Raw genomic sequence first — 24594 nt, forward strand, 5'->3', positions numbered from 1 at the left:
GCAAGGAGGTCCTACTATATAGCACAGGGAACAGTATCCAGTCTCCTGGGATAGACCATGATGGAAAAGAATACAAAAAAAACAATGTATACATATATGTGTATATGCATATGTTTATAACTGTACTTCAGAAATTGGCCCAACATTATAAATCAACTGTACTTTCATAAAAAGTAAAAATTAAACACACACACACACACACACACACAATTAAACAAAACTTCCTGGCATCCATCTGCCTACAAAAGTTAAGTACAAGTTCCCAAAGATGGTCCATAACAATAAAATTAACAATGTATATGATTGCCAGAACAGTTTTAAGAACCTCCCATTTTTCAGTCTGTCCTCAGTCTTTGTTTCAGCCTCAACTGGTTGCATTTCTGCCCTGTACCTTCTGTTTAGTTATTCTAATGCACTGTGCATTTGTGTACTTTTCCCGTGTTTACTATTCCTTCTGCCTGGCATACCCATCCTCATTCTTTACCTGGGAAACATTTTATTTTCAGAATTTAAATGGAGTAGTAGCCTTTCTGAACTTCTGAAAATTGACATTCTTCCTCTATGGATCTTTATCTCTTTGTACTGAATTACATTACTAGCATGTACTGAATTATTAATTATTTATGTCTCTCTACCCAGTTAGGATGTGAGTAGAAATTTCTTATCTATCACTGTGTTCTTATCCCTGGTACATGTTAGATGATCAATAAATATTAGACATAGGTAGATGTAGTACTGCATAAAAGGATCATGGTTTCATTTATACAAAACCGTGTGAATCCTTTTATTTCCACCTATTTGAAGAGTTAATTGTTGGTATGCCTTCTGAGACCATTTAACTGGAAAATTTATGAAGACTTCGGTCCCAAGTTTCTTTTTTTCTTCTTTTTCTTCTCATCTCAAGCATCTTTACCCAATTTTCCAGTGCTATTCATTGCCTTGGAGGAAGATGTGCTAGGAACTAGAATAAAGCACTAATACTTATTTCCACAAATTTATGTCAAAGGCTAATAATAAGGTAAAGCACCTTGATTTGCTAGAACCACCTTGATTTGCTAGAACCACACAATTCGAAGGAGAAAAATATTTTAGTTTCCCCAAAGTCAGAGTTTGGAGAAATGAGCATAGTTTATACTAGAGTCTTTCAAATTTTTTGGATAATAACTCACAGAAGTAAATATCTATTACATTTTGATCCAATATACAACACACACACACAAACATACACACAGAGAAGTAAAAGAGAAGTTTCACAAAACAATATTTACTCTTATTATGTGATAGAGTAGTATTTTCTATTCAGTTCGCTTGTTTAATTTTTTAAAATATTATATACCCTATTAATGAGTAACAATTTATCCCTTGAAAATCTGTGACTTATACTCTAAATTCTAAAATGGGAAGAATTAACTCTTTAATGTAGGGACACCTTTCTCACCATTAGGAAAAGTGATAGGAGTTCCCGTGGTGGCTCAGTGGTTAACAAATCTGACTAGGAACCATGAGGTTTCAGGTTCCATCCCTGGCCTTGCTCAGTGAGTTAAGGATCTGGCGTTGCCATGAGCTGTGGTGTAGGTCGCAGACATGGCTCGGATCCCGAGTTGTGGCGTAGGCCAGCGGCTACAGCTCCAATTCTACCCCTAAGCCTGGGAACCTCCATATGCCGCAGGATCAGCCCTAGAAAAGGCAAAAAGACAAAAAAAAACAAAAACAAAAACAAAAAAACAGGAAAAAGAAAAGTGGTAAAATTTCAGCTAGCTGTCAAGAAGTGGATGAGAGGGGCATAACAAAAATTTAGATCCTGTCTTACCTAGAAAACTCAAATAGGTTTAGAGGAAATTCAAAGAAATCAGTGAAGACGAACACGGGTCCCTTAGAGAAGCTTTGCAGGAAGCTAGCTGCTCCAGGGCTTTGATGTCTGAGACTGGAGGAGGAGATTGAGCAGCAGAGGCTGAAGGTGCACTTACAGAGGTCCATACACCTGCTAGCATGGGCAGGGGAAATAGCAGCGTGTCCTGGAAGTCTCAAGCTATTTATGGAAGAGCTGAGAGATCTGGCAGACTAGAAAAGGCCTGAAATTCAGGTGAGGGAACTCCAAATGCATGAGATCTTGTGACCAGTCATCATAGCAGCACCATTTTGTTTCCTCAACATTTGGATGGCTCCCTTCAACTTCGAGGATACCTCATTCTCTCAAAGCCTCCACTTAAAAAAAATTTTTCTACTGTAGTTGATTTACATTGTTCTGTCAATTTCTGCTGTATAGCAAAGTGACCCAGTCATACATATACATACATTATTTTTCTCGTATTACCTTTCATCATGTCCCATTACAAGTGATTGGACATAGTTCCCTGGGCTATGCAGCAGGACCACATTGCCTATCCATTCTTTTTTTTTTTTTTGCCATTTCTTAGCCCGATCCCACGGCACATGGAGGTTCCCAGGCTAGGGGTAGAATCGGAGCTGTAGCTTCCGGCCTACACCAGAGCCACAGCAATGCCAGATCTGAGCCGCATCTGCAACCTACACCACAGCTCATGGTAATGCTGGATCCTTAACCCACTGAGCAAGGTCAGGGATTGAACCTGAAACGTCATGGTTCCTAGTCGGATTTGTTAACCACTGAGCCATGACGAGAACTCCTGCCTATCCATTCTTAATCTAACAGTTTGCATCTATTAACCCCAATCTCCCAGTCCATCTCCCTTCCTCCCCCTCCTCTTTCGCAACCACAAGTCTATTCTTTATGACTGTGAATCTGTTTCTGTTCTGTAGATAGGTTCATTTGTGCTGTATTTTAGATTTCACATACAAGTGATATCATATGGTATGTGTTTTTCTCTTTCTGACTTACTTCACTTAGTATGATAATCACTAGTTGCACCCATGTTGCTGCAAATGGCATTAGTTTGTCCTTTTTATGGCTGATTAGTATTCCAGTCTGTATATGTACCACATCTTCTTAATCCATTCATCTGTTCATGGACATTTATGTTGTTTCCATGTCTTGGCTATTGTGAATAGTGCTGCAATGAACATATGAGTGCATGTATCTTTTTTAATCAAAGTTTTGTCCAGATACATGCCAAAGAGAGAGATTGCTGGATCATATGGTAGTTGTATATTTAGTTTTCTGAGGAACCTCGACACTGTTTTCAATAGTGGTTATACTGATTTACATTCCCACCAACAGTGTAGGAGGGTTCCCTTTTCTCCCCAACCTCTCCAGCATTTGTTATTTGTAGATATTTTAATGATAGCCACTCTGACAAGTGTGAAGTGGTACCTCATTACAGTTTTGATTTGCACTGCTCTAATAATTAGTGATGTTGAGCATTTTTTCATGTGCCTGTTGGACTGAAATATCTTCTTGGGAGAAATGTCTATTCAGGTCATTTGCCCATTTGTCAGGTAGGTTGTTTTTTTGCTGTTGAGTTGCATGAGTTGATTGCATATTTTGGAGATTAAGCCCTTATTGGTTGCATCATTTGAAACTATTTTCTCCCATTCTGTATGTTGTGTTTTTTTTTAATGCTTTTCTTTGCTGTGCAAATGCTTTTAAGTCTGATTAGGTCCCATTGGTTTATTTTTATTTTTATTTTTATTTCTGTTGCCTTGGGAGACGGACCTAAGAAAACATTTATACAGTTGATATCGGAGAATGTTTTGTCTATGTTCTTGTCTAGAAGTTTTATGGTGTCTTGTCTTATGTTTAAGTTGTTAAGCCATTTTCAGTTTATTTTTGTGCATGGTGTGAGGGTGTGTTCTTATTTCACTGATTTACATTCAGTGGTCCAGTTTTCGCAGCACCACTTTCTGAGGAGACTGTCTTTTCCCCATTTTATATTCTTGCCCCTTTTGTCGAAGATTAATTGACTGTAGGTGTCTGCGTTTATTTCTGGATTCTCTATTCTTTTCCATTGGTGTGTATGTCTGTTTTGATACCAGTACCACACTGTCTTGATTACTGTAGCTTTGTAATATTGTCTGAAGTCTGGGAGAGTTATGCCTGCTGTTTGTTTTTTTTTCCCCCTCAGGATTTGTTTGGTAATTTTGAGTCTTTTATGGTTCCATATAAATTTTTGGATTGTTTGTTGTAGTTCTGTGAAAAATGTCATGGGTAATTTGATAGGGATGGCATTAAATCTGCAGATTTCTTTAAGTAGTAAGGCCATTTTATGATACTAATTTTTCCAGCCCAGGAGCATGGACTATCTTTGAATCCTCTTTAATTTCCTTGATTAATGTTTATTAGTTCTCAGCATGTAAGTCTTTCTCCTCCTTGATCAGGTTTATTCCCAGGTATTTGATTTTTTGGGGAGCAATTTTAAAAGGTATTTTTGTATTCCTTTTCTAATATTTCATTGTTAGTATACAGAAATGCCACTGATTTCTTTCCCTTTTTCTTTTTTTTTTTCTTTTTTGTCTTTTTTAAGAGCCACACCCAGGGCACGTGGAGGTTCCCAGGCTAGGGGTCTAATTGAAGCTGATGCTGCCAGCCTATGCAAGAGCCACAACAATGCCAGATCTGAGCTGCGTCTGTGACCTACACAACAGCTCACGGCAACACCAGATCCTTAATCCACTGATCCAGGCCAGGGATCGAACCTGAAACCTCATGGTTCATAGCAGAAATGCAACTGATTTCTAAATGTTAATCTTATATCCTGCTACTTTGCTGAATTTGTTGATCAGTTTAAGAAGTTTCGGGGTTGAGTCCTTAGGGTTTCCTATATATAGTATCATATCATCTGCATAGAGTGACAGTTTTACCTCTTCTCTTCCTATTTGGATGCCTTTCATTTCTTTTGTTTGTCTGATTGCTGTGGCTAGACTTCCAATACTATGTTGAATAAAATTGTTAAGAGTGAGTATCTTTGTCTTATTCCAGATTTTAGCAGGAAGGCTTTCAACTTTTCTCCCTTGACTATTATATTGGCTGTGGGTTTGTCATAAATGCCTTTTATTATGTTAAGATATATAAATTCCCTTCATACACACTTTGATAAGAATTTTTATCATGAATGAATGTTGGATATTGTGAAATGCTTTTTTGCATCTATTGAGACCATCATGCAGTTTTTGACTTTTGTTAATGTGGTATATGACATTGATTGATTTGCATATATTGAACCATCCTTGTGAACTTAGGATGAAACCCACTTAGTCATGGGGTATAGTATTTTTTATGTGTTGTTGGATTTGGTTGGCTGAAATTTCGCTGAGAATTTTTAGGTCTATATTCATCAAAAATATTGACCTGTCCAGAGTTCCTGTTGTGGCACAGTGGAAACAAATTTGACTGGGAACCATGAGGTTGCTGGTTTGATCCCTGGCCTCGCTCAGTGGGTTAAGGACCTGGTGTTGCCATGAGCTGTGGTGTAGGTCACAGAGGTGGCTCAGATCCCAAGTTGCTGTGGCTGTGGTGTAGGCTGGCAGCTACAGCTTGGATTAGACCCTTAGCTTGGGAACCTCCATTTGCTGTGAGTGTGGCCCTAAAAAGCAAAAAAAAAAATACATATATATATATATATATATATATATGTATATATGTGTGTGTGTGTGTATACGTGTGTGTGTGTATATATATTTGTGTGTGTGTGTGTGTGTGTGTGTGTGTATATATATATATATATTGAACTGTAATTTTCCTTTTTGGTAGTATCTTTGTCTGATTTTTTTATTAGGGTGATGGTAGCTTCATAGAATGTTTTTGGGAGTGTTCCTTCTTCAATCTGTTGGAAAAATTTAAGAAGGATTGATATAAGTTCTTCTTTGTATGTTTGGTAGAATTCGCCTGTGAAGCCATCTGGTCCTGGACTTTTGTTTGTAGGGAGTGTTTTTATTACATATTCAATTTCATTTCTAGTGATGTGTCTGTTTAAATGATCTATTTCTTCCTGATTCAGTTTTGGCTGGCTGTATGTCTCTAAAAAGTTGTCCATTTCTTCTAGGCTGTCAAATTTGTTGGTATATAATTGCCCATAGTATTTTTTTTTTTTTTTTGGAATTTCTGCAATATCCATTGAGATTTCTCCTTTTTCATTTCTTATTTTATTTTTTGTGTGTGTGTGTGTTTTCGCTCTCCTTTTGGTGAGTCTGGCCAGAGGTTTGTCAATTTTGTTTACCCTTTCAAAGAACCAGCTCTTGGTTTTATGGATTTTTTTTCTTATTTTATTAATCTCTGTTTTATTGATTTCTTCTCTGATCTTTGATTTCCTTTCCTTCTGTTGACTTTAGGTTTGTTTGTTCTTCTTCTAATTCTTTTAAGTGGTAGGTTAAATTGTTTATTTGAGATTTTTCTTCTTTTTTTAAGGAAGGCCTGTATAGCTATGAACTTCCCTCTAAGAACTGCTTTTATGGCAACCAATAGAGTTTTGTTTTTTTTTTTTTGCCCTTTGTCTTTTTAGGACTGCACCTTTGGCATATGGAGGTTCCAAGATTAGGGGTCTAATTGGAGCTACAGCTGCCAGCCTACACCAGAGCCACAGCAACTCGGGATCTGAGCCACAACTTCAACCTACGCCACAGCTCACAGCAACGCTGGATCCTTAATCCACTGATTGAGGCCAAGCATTGAACCAACAACCTCATTGTTCCTAGTCGGATTCGTTTCTGCTGCACCACAATGGGAACTCCATACCCATAGATTTTTAACAACTTCACTTTTATTTGCCCAGGACACTCGCTTCTCTATAAGCAATATACCTCACAGTAAATGACAAATCTCTCACTAGCACCCTTAAAGTTTCTTTTGCCTACCCTTCCAGCAAATTCTCAACTCTGTATACCAGTTGTATGATTTTTTGGCTGTAAACCATGGCTATAAAGTATTGCCTAACTGTGTAGAATGGGGTAATTCCAAATGCAGGCCACCCAGTCTCAGCTGGTCTTTTAATACTGTATGAAATTCCTTTTAAAAATGTAGTGTGTTAGTATACATAGTCTCCAAAGCTCTGGTAATCTGTCATCTCATTTACTTGTATTGAAATAAATAATAGCTAGTGTTTATTGAACATTTATTGTAATTGGTGTTCTACAAGCATTATCTCTCTCTCTCTCTCTCTCTTTTGTTTGTGCTTTTTTAGGGCCTCATCTGCACCATGTGGAGGTTCCCAGGCCAGGGGTCTAACTGGAGCTACAGCTGCCGGCCTGTGCCACAGTCACAGCAGTGCCAGATCTGAGCTGCATCAGCGACCTATACTACAGCTCAGAGCAATGCTAGATCTTTAACCCACTGAGTGAGGCCAGGGATTGAACCCACAACCTCATGGTTCCCAGTCAGATTGGTTTCTGCTGCACCACGATGGGAACTCCAGGCATTATCTCACTTGATTTTCAAAACCACTTTAGAATGGGTACTATTATTGACCTCATCTTTCAGGTGAATAAATTTAGGATTAGAGACATTTGCTCCTGGTCACTTTTAGTATATGAAAGAGTCAGAATTCAAATCAATTCTTCTCTGATTTGGAAACAATGTATTTTAACCACTAGGCAGCTCTGCACACTTTTCAACAGGCTATTCTTTTTTTTTTTTTTTTTTAACCTTTTAATTTTTAAAAAATTGAAGTAGGAGTTCCCGTCTTGGCTCAGCAGAAACAAATCCGACTTGGAACCATGAAGTTGCATGTTCAATCCCTGGCCTTGCTCAGTGGGTTAAGGATTAGGTGTTGCTGTGAGCTGTGGCATAGGTTTCAGACATGGTTTGGATCTGGTGTTGCTGTGGCTGTGGTGTAGGCCTGAGCTGTAGCTCCGATTTGACCCCTAGCCTGGGAACCTCCATATGCCACAGGAGCAGCCCTAAAAAAAAAAAAGCAAAAAAAAAAAAAATTATTAGCTCAGCAAGCTAATTCCATTTTTCACTCTCATAGCCAAGTTTTGTGAAAGAATAGTCTATACCTCTGGTCTAAACCCTTGAAATTGTGAGACCCATGAGGACAGAGACCACATCTATCTTCTTTATGGTTCTCCCCATTCACCCTCCATGCTTAGTACTGTTGAGGCACTAATAGGCACTTATTAAGGTTTTATTCACTTAATGATTGAATGCATGGAAGAAATAAGTAAAATTTGAAAATTTTGGTCATCCTGATTCATCTGAAGTCAAATTCATTATTTTTCTTCTGCATGTCTGTTTCTCCTTTTGTAATAATTTCTTCTCCCTTAACTCACATATGCAACAAGTTACAGGTACAACTATTACATCAAACTAGTAGATTAATACAAATTTACATTTGTCTACAACTCTCCTTTGAAAATTTTTTTTTTTCTGGGACTGGTTTCTCCCTAGTTCTGGATAAGATCTAGGTCAAGGTCCACAATTTTCTGATCCATTTTGGTGAGCAGCAAACTCCCAGGAGTTGATTAAATACATTCCACACAAGTGGCTTTTTCCTTAAAAGAGATTTTTAGATCAATTGCTAATATGTATATAAGTATCATGTACATCTATATCTATATATTATATGCATCATGTATATGATAAGCATGATATTTAAATTAATTTATATGCAATTATATGCCATGTTGTTATATTCTTTGTTCCTGATTCTTGGTCCCGATCTTTTTGATTCATGCCCTTTAGTATGAATTTTTTCAGAAGACCCATTTTCTCATCAGTCTACCTATGTTTGATGCACCCAAGTCTATTAATTTGTTCTAATATATTTTTGTTCCATGATCTTCATATTGGTGGGCCCATTTACTTTGGAAGAGGTAGGTTTAATTTGTATTTATTTGGGAGTACTTTAGTGGATGGCATCATATTCTTTCATGCCCTCAAAACGTAACAGTCCTCCTGGCCTCCTGATGTTTTTCCCATTCTACACTTATTCCTTAGGATCCAGCAGAATATAGAACCTTGAATGGTCAAGCTACATATTCGTGTTCGAAGTGTTAAATGTGTGAGACATTATTCTTGAACCCAGATAATCAAAACTCAAGTTGCATAGTCCATTGTCTCTGCAATGGGAATGATACAAACTCAGAACCAAAATTTGCAAAATTCAAGATCTGAGAGTTTCAGTATTAGAATTTTATGAAGTTATTCCTGCCCTTACCCACCATACCCAGTGAGGGCTTTCTTCTTACTCCTCGCTCATCCCACCTCCATGTATTCGACCCTCCTGTCACTCGCTTTTTGGCAGGAGTAACTCCACTTGTGCCTAGGTTCATGATGTGGCAGCTGTTTTCATTACCATCTCATTATTTCACTGAGAGGGAGATGTTTCCATGGTGATGCTGAATTGAGTAAGTAGAGATTTTACTACACAGAGCTTTTATCTACTCAGTGTTCCACTTACAGGTGAATTGAGCTAGAACCTTTCCAATAGGAAAAGGGATTGTAAATGTCTCTTCTGTTTCCTATTATATGTCTGTGCTTTTTATCAGTGAAAGTATGTTTTAATCATGATTCCTAAACAACAAATGGAAGCTGACGAAGAAAACTAGTCGTTGTTTCTTTTTATTCTAATTAATTTTCCCTTTTAACATATCCATGGAATTTTCCAGAGTAGCATTTCATGGGGTTATTGAATAGTACTCTTTAATATTTTTAAAATATCTCCACAAGAAAAAGAAAAGTTGGAGTCCCAAGGAAAATTCTATATGGCAAATAGACCCAATTACTAATATAATTATTGAGTAAGCTTTGATTGCTTCTAAAGTTGTTGGAACAGCACTGAAATGACTATTCAATTCTTCTTCACCTGTGAATGAATGATGCTGTTTTGCATTAATTGCTTTGTAGTTAATCCTACGTTTGCAAGAATATTGCTATTAATACATTTTCCCTTGCAGTAAGCCTTCAATAATTTGATCTTCACTAAAAGTAAATCTATCCATATTGGCAAGTTCTTATTTCACCATTTGCCTTTGAACTTCTAGCCAAATCAAACCACGTTTGTTCATCACTTAAGTTCTTAAGCTTTATCTTCCAATTTTTTGATGTAACAACTCTGTGATAACTAAGGTCCAAAGACAATTACAAAGTTTAGAGTAAATAGCACTGACATTGACAGAATTATTAAGGACATTCATTAAACAAACACACACATAAAGTAAGTGCGTTGGAGCATATGATGGTTAATACAGAGCACAGTATAATTACAGCCTGGAATTCAGTTTAACATAGACATTTCTGACCTAACCCAATGGACTTTTGATGAAAAGAATATTTTTTTTCGCAGAGTTACTGATATCTTAGCATTAATGCTACAGAGCTTCTCCCATGTCTAATTTTTAATAAATGTAACATAATAAGTAGCACAGTAGAATGCAGTGTGACAGAACAATTCTTAAAGAATTATTACTTATTATAAACAATGGTAGATATTTTCCTATATTACCTCATTTATTCCTTGTACTAATGTGAGGTGGATATTACCATTTCCACTTAAATGATGATGAAACAAATGTTTGGGATGTTTAAGTAACTTGTCAAAAGTCAAACAACCAGTCAGTATTATTAGCGTTGGGTTTCAAATTTTGTTGTTCAAGTCTGTTGTTCCTAACACGTCCAGAGAAGTAATTGAGGAATTATGGTAGTCACTGTTGGTCTCTAAATAATCTAGTGAAAGTTTGTGGGGTAACTGTGTAAATAATTTTAGAGTGAGAATATGATGGAGATCCATAGTTGAGATAGGAAAATCATAGCTGAGATAGCTCAAAAATCTGCTTTTATGAAGAATTTTGTATATTAATAATACCACAGGGCAATAAATCATATATTAAAATGAAAAATCATTTTTTTTAATAGGTGAGGATTAGTTTGGTAGGCAGTTCAAACTTGGTACAGTTTCTCCTCTCCATGAGCCCTCATTTCAGATCAAAGGGCATTAGAATTGTTCATCACTGTTTATTTTAAGCTACTTCTATTTCAATCAAAGTCCCACTTCTAGGGGAGTAATATCTCCTATCTCTACATGAAACTCAAGTGCTCTCTCTTCACTAAGTGTTTAGATATAACAAACAGAATGTCATACATTTGAAATAAGTGTAAGTTCAAGACATGATGGTCTTGCCTTAATATCTATTGGCATTCAAAATTCTATTTCATTAACCCACTGAGCTAGATTAAGTAAAATTCCATCTTTCCTTTTAGAATGCTTTTATTAGAACATTCTATTTTATTAGAATGTAGCTTATTATAGTTACTTACATCCCCTGTAAAACTTTGTTGTATATTTTAAGTTAAGGGGAAATTGTGGAGTTGAGGAAAGAGACATATATTGATATATGGTTATCAGGATAGCATCTGGTCAGGATATTTCCAAAATATGCAAGATGAAACTAACACGAGTGAAGTATTTAGTCAAATATTTGTAGAATTGAGTCCTTTGAAAATTGTAGTTATAGACAAAGCAGAGTTCCATTTTGACTGGGAGCCAAGTATCACCTGGTACTATTTTGGTACAGTCTATCATTATCAAGAAATGTCTTTACAGAGAGTGAAAGTATAATGACCTTTCAGTCCTCTAAATGTGGATAAGAGCTCAATGTCAGAATACATTGCTATGCTTCACCACATAGCTAGAAAGAAAATTAATCAAAATTTTATGTGTGCAGATGGAAATGCTTAAGCCAGTTTTACAAACCAATTACTGCTCAGTTCCAAAATTCTGTAACTTGTTCAAGATTTAATACACACTGAACAGCCTCAGAACTCCTTGAAGAATAATAATTCCCACTTAATGTAGAATGTAAGTTGACTACTATTTCTGTGTTGTTTATTTTCTATATTTTTCAGTTAAGATAAGTTATAATTCAGGACCATGCAGGAGGTGACTTTATTGAATATGTTTTCTGCTGATTGGCCTTTTTACAAAGATTTATGCAGCATATTTTTAGAGATGTAGTACCATAGCTACTAGGGGGCCTGATTTTGTGTTCCTTGTTCAGTATAAATGTCCTGAGAATCCTAGATAAAGACACCTGAATTTAGTATCAAGAGTCAAGCTTTTATTTTAGTATTTGTCAGGACTAAACTTCAGAATTACTATTAAAACGTCTAATTCTGTAGGGATTTTTATCATTGTTGTTGTTATTGCTTTTGCTTAGAAAAGCTGTTGATGTCCAGATCAAAGAATACACCTTATTGTTTTATTTTAAATAGTTTTTGTTGCAATGTAAATAACATGTGCTCAGGATATAACAATTAGGAAAAGAGATAAATAAAAGTGAATATAAAAGTCACTTGTAATTTCAACACCCAGAGATAAATATTGTTAACATTTAATATTTAATATTAACATATAATCTAATGAACATTTTTAAGTAATTGACATAATATGCTAGGGTTGACAACAGTGTTAAATTTTTAGTATTTTCTTCTAGATTTAAAAAGTTACAATGTATCATATTATGACTGTCATTTAGTAAATAATATATATATATTCAAACTCAGTGAATTTTATTATATTTATAGTTGTAGAACCATCATCACAACCTAATTTTGCAGCATTTCCATCCCAAACCCCCAGCCTCCCCACCCAAATCTGTCTCTTTTGGTAACCATAAGTTTTTTGAAGTCTATGAGTCAGTTTCTGTTCTGCAAATAAGTTCATTGCATCATATTTTTAGATTCCACATGTAAGTGATAGCATATGACATTAGTATCTTACTATTTGACTAACTTCACTTAGCATGATAACCGTGTTGCTGCCAATGCCATTATTTCATTCTTTTTATGGCTGAGTAATATTCCATTGTGTATATGTACATATTTTGAATAATCTTTCATGTGTTCAATAAGCCCATTTGCGATTGTATGAAAATATTAAAGGCTAAATGCAAAGTGTTCCATACATGAATCTTCAATTGTCTTTTTATTATTCTCTAAAACTGTTTTGAAAAATGTAGACACCTAATTAATCATTTTAAGTCAGTATTTATATACCTTTTTGAATTTATTACATTTTTTTTTTGTCTTTTTTTTGTCTTTTTGTCTTTTTGTTGTTGTTGTTGTTGCTATTTCTTGGGCCGCTCCCACGGCATATGGAGGTTCCCAGGCTAGGGGTTGAATCGGAGCTGTAGCCACCGGCCTACGCCAGAGGCACAGCAACGCAGGATCCGAGCCGTGTCTGCAACCTACACCACAGCTCACGGCAACACCGGATCCTTAACCCACTGAGCAAGGGCAGGGACCGAACCCGCAACCTCATGGTTCCTAGTCGGATTCGTTAACCACTGCACCACGACGGGAACTCCAGAATTTATTACATTTATTGTTGTACAATGATCATCACAATCCAATTTTATAGGATTTCCATCCCATGACATCAGGGTATCCCTCCACCCCCCCAAACTATCTCCTTTGGAAACCACAAATTCTTCAAAGTCTGTGAGTCAGTATCTGTTCTGCAAAGAAGTTCATTCTGTCCTTTTTTCAGATTCCACATGTCAGTGATAGCATTTGATGTTGGTGTCTCATTGTCTGATTGACTTCACTTAGCATGATAATTTCTTTCTTTCTTTCTTTCTTTCTTTTCTTTTTTTTTTTTGCCTTTTTGCCATTTCTTGAGCCTCTCCTGTGGCATATGGAGGTTTTCAGCTAGGGGGTTGAACTGGAGCTGTAGCTGCTGGCCTATACCACAGCCACAGCCACGCAGGATCTGAGCTGTGTCTGTGACCTACACCACAGCTCACAGCAACACCAGATCCTTAACCCACTGAGCAAGGCCAGGGATCGAACCCGCAACCTCATGGTTCCTAGTCGGATTTGTTAACCACTGAGCCAGGACAGGAACTCCAGCATGATAATTTCTAGGTCCATCCATGTTGCTAAAAATGCTGGTATTTCGTTCCTTTTAACGGCTGAGTAATATTCCATCGTGTATACGTACCACATCTTCTTGATCCACTCCTCTGTCAATGGACATTTAGGTTGTTTCCATGTCTTGGCTATTGCAAATAGTGCTGCACTGAACATTGTGATACATGTGTCTTTTCGAGTCATGGTGTTGTCTGGATAGATGCCCAGGAGTGGGATTGTTGGATCAAATGGTAGTTCTATTTTGAGTTTTCTGAGGCATCTCCATACTGTTTTCCACAGTGGTTGCACCAATTTACAATCCCACTGACAGTGTACTAGGGTTCCTTTTTCTCCACACCCTCTCCAGCACTTATTGTTTGTAGACTTTTGGATGATGGCCATTCTGGCTGGTGTAATGTGGTAGGTACCTCGTACTGGTTTTGATTTGCATTTCTCTAATGATGAGTGATGTTGAACATCTTTTCATGTGTTTTTTGGCCCTCCGTATGTCTTCTTTGGGGAACTGTCTGTTTAGATCTGCCCATTTTTTGATGGGGTTGTGTGCTTTTTTAGTATTGAGTGGTAGGAGGTGCTTATAAATTTTGGAGATTAATCCCTTGTCAGTCGATTCCTTTGCAAATATGTTTTCCCATTCTGTGGGTTGTCTTTTTGTTTTGTTTAGGGTTTCCCTTGCTGGGCAGAAACTTTTAAGTTTAATTGTCCCATTTGTTTATTTTTTGTTTTTACTGTCATTACTCTAAAAGGTGGATCTGAGAAGATGTTGCTGTCATTTATGTCGGAGAGTGTTTGGCCTATGTTTTCTCTAGGAGTTTGATAGTATCTGGTCATATATCTAGGTCTTTAATCCATTTTGAGTTTATTTTTGTGTATGGTGTTAGGGAGTGTTCTAATTTCATTCTTTTCCATGTGGCTGTCCAGTTTTCCCAGCACCACTTATTGAATAGGCTGTCTTTTCTCTATTGTATATTCTTGCCTCCTTTGTCATTGATTAGTTGGCTGTAGGTGCGTGAAAGTATTTATATACATTTTTTATCATGAGTTTAATAGTTACTAAATGTGCCATTTCCGTAATATAAAATACTAACCCTTTATTTTTTATTTTATTTTATTTTTGCTTTTTAGGGCCATATCTGCGGCATATGGAGGTTCCTAGGCTAGGGGTCAAATTGCAGCTATAGCTGCCGGCCTACACCACAGCCACAGCAATTCAGGATCTGAGCCTCATGTGCAACCTACACCCCAGTTCATAGCAACACTGGATCCCTCAACCCACTGAGCAAGGGCAGGGATCAAACCCACATCCTCATGGATACTAGTCAGATTCATTTCCACTGCCCCACAATGGGAATCCAAAATATTAATATTTTAAATTAAAACTGTTACAGAGCTTTTAAGTACAGCTAACAGAATCTAATATCGTGGTGATTTGGTGCCCACACAGTCCTACATTTGAAAGATACTCAATAAGAACTTTTTGTTGGAAAGTATACATTGCTCCTTTTCCTTCTTATACTCATTTTCCATTACATTTTCACTGCTTATTTTTTAAACTAATATAATCTATTTTTATTCTTGAAGTATTTTTAAAACACTTATTGATTACATCTTTATACCTCTCAAAGTATATCTATATATATATATAAGGACATTTGAAAATTCATTTTTTTGTCTACTGCCATTTGCTAAACAAGTCTTTTGGATTGAGTTATAATTATATTTAATATTAAATGATTGATCAAAAATAGATAAATGTGTTGTGCTTTTTATAATTTATTATTAGACATTAAAGTAAGATTTTCAGAAATGCATTTCTTTTTTCTTTTCTTTTCTTTTTAGGGCTGCACCTGCGGCATACAGAAGTTCCTAGGCTAGGCAGCAAATTGACCACAGCAATGCCGGATCTGAGTTTCATTTGTAACACCAGATCCTTAACCACTGAGCGAGGCCAGGGATCTAACCTGCATCCTCACAAATATTAGTCAGGTTCTTAACCCACTGAGCCACAATGGGAACTCCAGAAATACATTTCTTAATAACATGCATGCAAATTTTTTCAAAAAAGGGCATATCCATGCCTTATTTTTAAATGAGACAAGTTTTAGTGGAAATTAAATATTCACTTGTAAGGGTATGGTTTACATAAATTTTTTCATTATTATTTCTAAGTGCATTACTTATGAAAGAATCCACAGCACATCCCCTCTACAGTAGTCTGAATTGAATAAGCACAAGGCAGGAATTTAAAAATAAGTAGAGACGTGGTTGACATGTGACGGTAAACAAGAGACCTTCCCCCCAAAAAGACAAATATAACTTTACAGTATCAATAACATTTTAGCAAACGTTAATAAAAATATATATCCTGTGAGTCTGAGGGTATGCTAAAAAAACTCCTGAAACCCTATTAACTTACCTCCACCATTGCTCTTTTCACCCAAACCTGTAACACTCATCTGGAGTAGTAGAAAGTAAATATATATATTTCACTAGCTCCTCCTTGAAATCATTTTAAAAAAAGTAACAGATACCCAGTGTCTTGACTGAAGGAGGCTTCACAGACAACAAAATTTTGAATTTTCCTTTGTTTGGCACCCCAAAGTGTTTATAGAATCTGAAGAAACACAGCCTTCATAAATTCAGAATGGGAGAGAAGTGTGTTTTTTTTTTTTTTTTTTTGTAAAGTAAACAAAGGCATTAGGGAAAGTGAAGCTATAGAAGGAAAATAGACATGATGTTTCAACCATAAGCACTTTAACAGGCTTAAGAAAAAATTCATTAAAAAAAATAAAGATCTGGAAATTGATTTTGTGTGTGTGTGTGTGTGTGTGTGTGTGTGTGTGTGTGTGTGTGTGTGTGTGTGTTTGCCTTTTCTAGGGCCGCTCCTGTGGCATATGGAGGTTCCCAGGCTAGGGGTCTAATCAGAGCTGTAGCTGCCGACCTACGCCAGAGCCACAGCAATGCAGGATCTGAACCTCGTCTGCAACCTACACCACAGCTCACGGCAACACCGGGTCCTTAACCCACTGAGCAAGGCCAGGGATCGAACCCACAACCTCATGGTTCCTAGTCGGATTTGTTAACCATGCGCCATGACGGGAACTCCTTAACATGTACTGTCAATACCTGTGTTCCATATAGAGTGCCCTCAAATATCCCCAAAGATACTGAACCTTGGGTTTAACATTGTTGGTGTGCTGGGGCTTTAATATTAAATCATTTACGTAAATATACTTACGAGCAAGAGTTCCCTCTGTGGCACAGCAGGATTGGTGGCATCTTGAGAGTGCTGAGACACATGTTTGATCCCCCGGTTCAGTGGGTCAAGGATCTGCACTGCCGCAGCTGCAGCTTAGATCGCAACTGCAGCTCGTATCAGATCCCCGGAACTCCATATGCCACTGGGCAGCCTAAAGAAAAAAAATACACCCACACACACTTAAAAATGATTAATATTAAAGCATAGTTGGTTTTAAGATGGTTACTCAGAAAGAGAAAATTCTAACCATTCTGCATTTAGTTATATAAAAATCGAATAATAATAGTTTATGTCTGGTCAAAAAAACTAGCTCATTCTTCTGGTTATAGATGGAAAGCTGAGATGCCCTGGAAAGGAAATGATTCTTTCCTTGTCATCTACATAGTGCAAAGAGAGCAACTAGGATCAGAACCCAAGTGCCTTTTTTATGAACCATGGTGCTTAGGAAAGAAATTGTCTTTTATTTATTCCTTAAAGACCAGCCTTAATATAGTTTCTTTTTCTTTTTTCGGCCATGCATGTGGCATATAGAAGTTTCAGGGCTAGGACAGACCAAATCTGAGCTGCAGCTGTGACATAAACCATAGCTCAGCTGCAGCAATGCTGGATCCTTTAACCCACTGTGCTGGGGGTCAGGGACTTAACCTGCCCTCCAACAGAGACAATGCCAGATCATTAAGCCACTGTGCCAGGATGCGAGCTCCAATTAAAGTAGAATTCAAAAAATGCCAAGTGCCAGGTACAGATCACCTGGTGAAGGGGTTCACTGCAAACAATGTTTGCCTTCTTGGTCTTTGGAGGCTTTAGCTTCTGCACTCCTGTCTAGAGAATTTCTTCACCATGTATTGCACTCACTCTGACAATTCTCTTTGGGATTCTAATGGGTCTCATAGAGACTGGACACATGTGGGTGTCTGAATCCAAGATAACTCTGAAGACCATCAACAAGTGTTTGTGAAGCTGAACTAATGCCGCATTTCAGATATTCTCTTGGTTTTTCCTCATTTTGCAAGTTTTTTTAAACTTGTCTCTCCTACCACCTGCTTGCTTATCCATCAGTCTCTCTTTGAGTACTTTAAAGCTTTTGTTACCTAATGCCTTCTGCTTTCTAACTACTTTGATTTTCTTTTGGCCCCCTTCTCTGTCTCAGTACATTTCTTTATACATCTCTTCAGCTTCAGTCTCACTGCCTGATTCTTTCAAAAGTCATAATTGCCATTTCCTTAGAGCAAGGTTCTATTGACTCAGCTTATTTCTGCTTGGTCACAGATTTTGATGCCAAGCTACACTGAGCTTTTGGCCAGCTCACACACTGCCTGCCTAGTCAGATATGGTAAAGAGCGGGCATGTCACTAAAAGCTTGAGATTGTCCTTCCAGTAAGATGATCCACCTTGCCCATAGAACACCCGTCTTTCTAAAGAACACTGCTTTATATCTTCAATAATACTATTTTGCATCTTGATTTTTTTTAAACAAAGCAATATACTATAAACATCCTTTCATAATTTTTTTGACCACCCTGCGGCGTATGAAGCTCCCAGGCCAGGGATCAGATCCAAGCCCCAGCTGCAAACTAAGCCACAGCTGTAGCCATGCCAGATCCCTAACCCACCGTGCTGGCCTGGGATCGAACCCGAAACCTGGACTCCCACAATGCTGCTGATCCTGTTTTGCCACAGTGGGAGCTCCATAGTAATAATGTTTTGATATCATCTCAATGTAATAGTTTCCAAACAACATTGCACATTGCTGGGGAGCTTAAAAAATAATGATGCCTGTGTCTCATTCTCAGAAATTATGATTTAAATTGTGTGGAATGGGACCCATGCTTTGGAATTCTTAAAACACCTTAAAATGATTCTGAATTGCAGGCAAGTTTGGGAACCATGACTTTAATGGCTGCAGAGTGTCCTTGAATGAATGTACTTAATAAATGTTTTCTCAATAGATACAGTTTAAGGTTGTTTTTAGATTTTCACTACTTTGAGAAACACTAACAAGAATATCCTCTTAGCAGAATTTTTTTTTTTTTTGGTGTCTTTTTTTTGTTTGTTTATTTGTCTTTTCTAGGGCCGCTCCTGCGGCATAAGGAGGGTTCCCAGGCTAGGGGTCTAATCGGAGCTGTAGCTGCTGGCCTACACCAGAGCCACAGCAATGCCAGATCCGAGCTGCATCTGTGACCTACACCACAGCTCACAGCAATGCCGGATCCTTCACCCACTGAGCAAGGCCAGGGATCGAACCCGCAACCTCATGGTTCCTAGCTGGATTCGTTAACCACTGCGCCACGACGGGACCTCCCCTCTTAGCAAAATTTTTGAGTACAGCTGTGGCTAATTTTTTAGGCCAAATTCCTACTACTAGAATTATTGGATCAAAAAGCATGAATATTTCCAAACTACTCTCAGAAAAATTTATAAATTTATACCTTTGCAAACAATGTGTTTATTAATATCTTTTTCTATTCTCAGTTAATATTGAGTATCTATTATTTTTTTTATCCGGAAGTAAAAACAGTATGTTTTAATTTTATTTCTTGCATTTCTAGGAATGTTGAATTCCCTGCCATTTTGTTTATTTGCTTTTTCATTTCTTCTGTGAATTATTCATACCTGTTTTTGTTCATTTTTCTCTGAGGTGATCATCTTTTCTCTGATTTGGTCATTTCTCTTTACATACCAAAGCCATAGCTCCTTTGTCATTATATTGTGTATATATTCAATACTGCTGTTTGCCTTCATTACTTTGCCATATAGATTTTTTTATAAAGGCAAATAATTCAATCTTTTAAAACTTCGTCTACTTTTTAGTGCTAGTTTATGTTTTTTGTTGTTGTTGTTTCACTATACAACTGTTTATTTGACAACTGCTCTGTCCCGTCCAGGAGGGAGGGGACCTGCCCTGACCCATAGCCTGCTTGGCTGCTCTGTGGATCTCCCAGCTTGGAATGGGCACTGGGGGGCCACCACCACAGTGGCTGAGTGACTTGGGACAGGTCTCCTCTCCTTTCTGTGTCGCCATCTCCTCTCTGGAATGATCCCCCTGGGTTCCTAGGGGCGGCAGCTGAGGCCTCTGTGTCAAAGGCCTCCTGGGTGTCCTGACCCCAGCAGCCTCCTTGGCCAGCAAGGTGCTTCCAGAGTCCCTTCCTGGTCAACAGGAAGCTCCGCCCCTCCGGCAACCCCGCCCCTCCAGGCACGCTTTGTTGGGCCTGGCCAGTCTTAGTTTAGTGGGGACACTTTTGGGATGGTGCCACCTTGTCCTTAGGCAGGGCTATGATGGGGGCTAGGGAACAGACTGGCTGGTCCCAGCTTACTTCTTTCCTGGGGTCCTGGGCGGCACAGCACAAAATCCGGGCTGCTGAGATGGGGGCGGGGAGGAGGACTATGGGTGTCTCAGGAAGGGCGGCGCCTCAGCTCCGGAGGGTAGGTCCGCGGAGGGACTGAGGCTCCTTTATTGCCGGGAGGAGAAGGTCTGGAGGACGGTCCCAGGTGGGGACACCGATGTGGCAGCTTGGTTGAAGCCAGGGCTCCGGCTTCAAGGCCAGCGGGGGTTAGTTCAGGGCGGGGGCCGCCAGCAGCAGCAGCAGCGCCGCCTCCAGCATGGCCAGCAGCGGGGCGCAGGCTGCCGGCCCGGGGTGCCCGGCGGCGGTGGGGCCAGAGGGTGCCGGCAAGTCGCAGTCGGTGGCGTAGGGCTCCAGGCAGACGGCAAAGGCCAGGACGTGTGCCACGAAGCTCTGCTCCTGCACGCCGTGCACCAGGTGCGCTCGAGGGCCGCGCGCGAACACCGCCATGTCCTCGCAGCCGTGGGTCTCACCACTCAGGGGCACGGCCGCCTGCTGCCGGTACGCGAGGTCCCTGCTCTTGGTTTCATCAACATCAGGCCTTGAGCCTCCGCTGAGCTGATACTCCGGGCCATTGCCATAAAGGATGGAGGTGTAGGCCTTGCCATCTGAGGCCTTGCCATCCATCCGCCAGCCCCAAAACGGAGCTTCTACGCAGTGGGCAGCCACCATAGGTGAAGACATGAGAGTGGTCGGCAATGACCAGGGTCACTGTGTCCTCTTCGCTAGTGAACTGGCCAGCCTTGTCGATGGCGGTGTCAAACATCACGGCCTCGCTCAGCACCCTATAAACTATACCTTCATGGTGACGAAGAGGAAGAGGCCACGGGGGTTCCTGCTCAGCACCTACAGGGCCACCTCTGTCATCTCCACCAGGGATGGGTCCCTGATGAGGTCTTGTTCCTTTTCATGATTCGTGTTTCCTGGCTCAAAGAGGCCCATGAGGTGTGTTACGCCTGGGTCCTGGGATGCCTGAATGAGCGCCGTGCGGTTCCACACATACTGGGCTCCCTGGTGCTTGTCCTGCCACTCTTGTACCAGGTTCCGCTTGTCCTTCCAGACTCCGTTCTGACTGGCGTCATCTGGGTATTCAGGGTCCGGGGTCCCCACGAGAAACATGTAAATTCAGCCTCCACCCAGGATCACATCAATGTCCATGTTGCAGATGAGCTGCGTGGCGATGTCCTGACAGCCATTCTTCTTTGCCTCTGCAGGCAAGTCGGCATCGGAGTACAAATTTCTGTTCACCGCGTGCGCATAGGCTCCAGCTGGCGAGGCATGCTGCCCCCTCGAGGTGGTCACCACTCCCACCGACTTCCCTGTTTTCTTGGCCCGGTTCATCACAGAGAAGATCTCGTGGCCATGGGTCGTGTTGCACTGGTTATAGCGGGCGGCTGCGCTTACACCAATGGTCTGCATGTTGGTTTTGACCCCACACAGGTAGGCGGTGGTGGTGCCTATGCAGTCTGGCACTTGTCTGTCCACATTGTATGTCTACGGAATCGGTCCATGGCCAGGGGCGTCTCAGGTACCAGCTTGCTATTCATCTGCCCCTTTAGAATCCGTCTGGGTGGACACCCCTATCCCATCCCCCAAGAAGAGAATGAGGTTTCTGGAGTCTGGGTGCGTTGCAGCTTCTTGGTGACATCCAGGGCCTGGGCTGCCTGGCGGTTCCAGAAGGCTGGGTCTTCATCCTCAACTGGGATGAAGCCAAGGGAGAGCCGTAGCTGCAGGCCCAGCAGCAGCAGCAGCAGCACCCAGGAGCCCTGAATCCTGTGCGGGGTGGAGGGCTGGGACCCTCAGGACGCCAGACCTGGAAGTATCCATGTTTTTAATGTATTTTGGAAATCAAGGTATGATTGACACATAGCATTAGATTAGTTTCAGATGTACAACATAATGATTCAATATTTGCATGTATTGTGAAGTGATCACCCCACGATAAGTCTAGTTACCATTGATCACCATACATAGTTATGAAAGTTTTTTCCTTCCTTTTTCTTGTGAAGAGGTTTTTTTTTTTTGTCTTTTTGCCATTTCTTGGGCCGCTCCTGCAGCATATGGAGGTTCCCAGGCTAGGGGTCGAATCGGAGCCATAGCCACTGGCCTAAGCCAGAGCCACAGCAACGCCGGATCCGAGCTGAGTCTGTGACCTACACCACAGCTCACGGCAGCGCGGGATCCTCAACCCACTGAGCAAGGCCAGGGATTGAACCAGAAGCCTCATGGTTCCTAGTCGAATTCGTTAACCACTGAGCCACAACAGGAACTCCTGAAGAGGGTTTTTAAGATTCACTCTCTCAGCAACTTTCAAATATGCAATACAGAATTATTAAGAATAGTCACCGTGCTGTACATTACATCCTCATAACCTCTTTGTGTTTTTTTTGTTTATTTGTTTGTCTTTTTGCCATTTCTTGGGCCGATCCTGCGGCATATGGAGGTTCCCAGACTAGGGGTCGAATCGGAGCTGTAGCTGCTGGCCCACATCACAGCCACAGCAACGCAGGATCCGAGCCGTGTCTGCAACCTACACCACAGCTCACAGCAACACCGGATCCTTAACCCACTGAGCAAGGCCAGGGATCGAACCTGAAACCTCATGGTTCCTAGTGGCCATGATTCATTAACCACTGTGCCACGACAGGAACTCCATCTCTTTGTTTTATAATGAGAAGTTTGTACTTTTGACTCCCTTTACCTTTTTGCCCACCTTGGCAACCACCAATCTGTTCTCTGTATCTGTGAGCTTGAGTTTTTTTATTTCATTTTTTTTTTCAGATTCCACGTATAAGTGAGATCATACATTATATGTCTTTCTCTGACATTTCATTCAACCAATTGCCCTCAAGATCTACTCATGTTTACAAAAATGGTAAGATTTCATTTCTTTTAAGGCTGAATAGTAGTACAGTGTGTGTGTGTGTGTGTGTGTGTATGTGTGTGTGTGTACGTGTGTGTACCATTTTCTTTGATGGACACTTAGGTTGTTTCCAAATCTTGGCTGTTGTAAATAATGGTGCAGTGAATATGGGGTATGAATATCTTTTTGGAATAGTGTTTTCATTTTCTTCAGGTAACTACACAAAAGTAGAATTGCTGCATTGTAAAGTAGTTCCATTTTTAATTTTTTGAGAAAACTTCATATTGTTTTCCTTAATGGTTAAAGGTTTTCTTTTCTCCGCATCCTTGCCAACACATCTTAGTCCTTGTCTTTTTGCTAATAGCCAGTTTAACAGCTGTGAGGTACCACCTTATTGTGATTTTGATTTGCATTTCCCTGATAATTAGTGATGCTGAGCGATTTTTTATGTGCCTATTGGATATCTGTATGTCCTCTCTGGAAAAATGCCTATTTGGATCTCTTACCCATTTTTAATAAAAAAATTTAAATTGAAGTGTTTGAGTTCTTTGTATTTTTGATAATAACCCCTTATCAGCTATATTATGTGCAAATATTTTCTTCCATTCAATAGATTGCCTTTTTGTTTTATTGATGATTTCTTTGCTGTGCAGAAGCTTTTTAGTTTGATGTAGTCCCAGTTGTGTATTTCTGCTTTTGTTGCCTTTGCTTTTGGAGTCAGGTTCAAAAAATCATTGCCAAGACCAATATCAAGGAGCTTACTGCCTATGTTTTCTTCTAAAGGTTTTATGGTTTCAGGTCTTACTTTTAAATCTTTAATCAATTTTAGGTTAATTTGTGTGCATAATGAAAGAAGTAGTCTACTTTCATTCTTCTGCATGTGGCTGCTCAGTTTTCCCAACACTATTTATTTGAGAGACTATCCTTTCCCTGTTTTATGTTCTTGCTTCCTTTTTTGTAGGTTAATTGACCATGTAAGTATGAGTTTATTTCTGGGCTCCTTATTCTGTTCCATTGACCTATGTGTACCAGTTTCTTGACTTAAAAAATAAAATTTTTCATTATCAATTTTTTGAACCCTCAGCAAATAACCTTTAGCAAGATTAAAACTGGTTGTTATTTTTACGATAAATAAATGAGATCTGAATGATATAACAGGTGTGTATATTTAGCCATTATTTGCATCCATTTCTTACTGTCACCAGCCAGGGTTCTTGGCCTCCTTAGTTAATAGATATTGGTAAGAGGCCAGACAAGGAAATCAGGCAAGGCTTTATTGGGAGTTATGTTGCAGTACAAGGAAGCAAAAACTAGTAACAAGTTCCCTTGCTTGTTCTCTGAGGGTGGGTGTGCTGGT

The 24594-nt window shown here is 39.5% G+C and overlaps 1 pseudogene; it reads right to left on the reverse strand.

Moving 5' to 3' along the window:
* Nucleotides 1-20584: 20584 nt before the first annotated feature.
* LOC110255563 (intestinal-type alkaline phosphatase pseudogene) lies at nucleotides 20585-23747 on the reverse strand (annotated as a pseudogene).
* Between the last annotated feature and the right edge of the window lie 847 nt (nucleotides 23748-24594).

This window comes from Sus scrofa, chromosome 9 (genome assembly GCF_054392235.1).
Source record: "Sus scrofa isolate SSC_HxYL_T2T_F1_AM1 chromosome 9, Sscrofa_HxYL_maternal_Yorkshire_Landrace_v2.0, whole genome shotgun sequence".
Taxonomy (NCBI): Eukaryota; Metazoa; Chordata; class Mammalia; order Artiodactyla; family Suidae; genus Sus; species Sus scrofa.